Genomic DNA, 1,948 nt, shown 5'->3' on the forward strand with positions numbered 1-1,948 from the left:
TTCAAAATTCAAAATTCAAAAAAAAAAAAAAAAAAAAAAAAAAAACCACCCATCTTCTACCTTCCCCAACCCTCCCTCCCTTCTTTCCTCTGCAACCCTACCCTCCCTCCTCTCCTCTGCAACCCTCATCTCCTTTGATCCATAGCCTGCCTCAGCTCCCCAAAATTGTAAAACACATGCAACCCAATCCCCACCTCGGCTTGGTTCAAACCCTCCATCCCTCTTTCCTCCGTAAGAAACTTGTCTTCGGTCTCTTTGACACACTCGAGTTCAGAATCGACCACATCAATGCCAGCGAGGTCGTATTCGTTGTAGAGAGCTAAGATCTCGCAATGGAGCTGAGCGGCCTTGGCGAGATCGAGGCCCTCGGGGTCGTTGGAGGTGAGGGATCCGAGCTTACTGGAGAGGTGGTGGGCTCTGTTAGAGTGATGGAGAAGATCAGAGGAGGCATGGAGATTTTGGAGCTGGATGGTGAGGGTGTGGATAAAGGCGAGTGGGTCGGAGAGCTTGGATCGGGTGTGGCAAATGGAGGACTGGAAGGTGGCAACGGAGGATTGTACGGTGGAGAGGGCAGAGAGCTGGGCGAAGAGGTCGGAGTGGCGGGAGAGGATCTCGGAGCGGAGAGAAAGGAGGGTACGGATTGCAGAAGGGAGGGAGGGGGTTGAGGGAGGTAGAAGACGGGTGGGTTTTGTTTATGGGTTTTTTATTTTTATTTTTATTTTTTTGAATTTTTAATTTCCTCGTGGACTCTCTTAATGACATGTGACACCCAGTCATTATCTACATGCGCGCCATGTCATCAGTTAACGGAAAACTTAACAGTCAGACTAACAGATGTATGAGACTGTCCCAAAATTAACACTTTAGGTATGACTTTGGAACGAAAAAAACTTCATGTACTAAATGTTAAAAACTACGAAACTCGAGGGTAGTGAACTGATATTTACTCATATACATGTGTGTGTGTACAAATCAAAGGAGAAGAAAAGAAGAAAAAGGAATTGCAAACGCTGAATCTTATTCTATAAACAAAAATAAGTTGAGAAGGTCACATCTTGCCAAGACTCAATCTACACAAAGTTACAGGAAGTGTGTTTATATAAAGAAATAATGAAGCAAACAGGAAAGCAATCTTATACCCTAACAAGAAGCAGGAAACAATCATAATCCTTATTCTATTAGAAAATCCCAATACATAAAATAGAAAAATACCATAACATAATTAATAATGAATTGAAATTGCTAAACTTATTACTTTTCTACAATCATTGATACAACTTTATCAAAGTCATTATTAATTGAATAAGATATACCAAGGACAGACAACAAGATAATACATTGATCATTGGAAGCCTACATGCGTTTGATGATCATTTACACGACGGTGATCGAAGTCTTCCATCCAAAATTGCTTTGATCCATCCATTATCCCTGGACTTAACCTAAACATGAGAATACAAAACTCCATCTGACTGAGAGCTCCATCTCCATCCAAATCACCCTCCATCAACATCCACAGAAGCTCATCATCTCCCATGTCATACAATCCCAGCAGAACGCAGTTCCTCTTCAAGCTTTCAAAAGTGATGAGCCCCTTCTCGACATCCATCAGCAATCGAAACCCGCTGCAGAGCTCCCCGATAAACCCCTCGTCTCCCATCCTTGCAAACATGGATGGAAAGTAGTCCACAAACTCAACTGCACTCATGATATTTTGATAATGATGATCTAATGCTGTCATGATTAATGAAAAATTAGTATCCAAAACTAAAATAATCGAAAGCTTTATAAGTGAGCTAAGAGAGATATGGATGATGGAGAATATGGAGTTCGGAGGAGGTTATTTAACGATAAGGACTGAGGAGTGAGGAGTGATGAGTGATGAGCTGAGGTGCGAATATATATAAGGAAAATAATATATCTATAAATTATTATTATTATTGTGACT

At 41.3% G+C, this 1,948-nt stretch overlaps 1 pseudogene; it reads right to left on the reverse strand.

Moving 5' to 3' along the window:
- Positions 1–1,342: 1,342 nt before the first annotated feature.
- Positions 1,343–1,741, reverse strand: LOC148697808 (calcium-binding protein PBP1 pseudogene; annotated as a pseudogene).
- Between the last annotated feature and the right edge of the window lie 207 nt (positions 1,742–1,948).

This window comes from Pyrus communis, chromosome 3, assembly GCF_041283825.1.
Source record: "Pyrus communis isolate YQ-2024b chromosome 3, ASM4128382v1, whole genome shotgun sequence".
In the NCBI taxonomy this organism is placed as follows: domain Eukaryota; kingdom Viridiplantae; phylum Streptophyta; class Magnoliopsida; order Rosales; family Rosaceae; genus Pyrus; species Pyrus communis.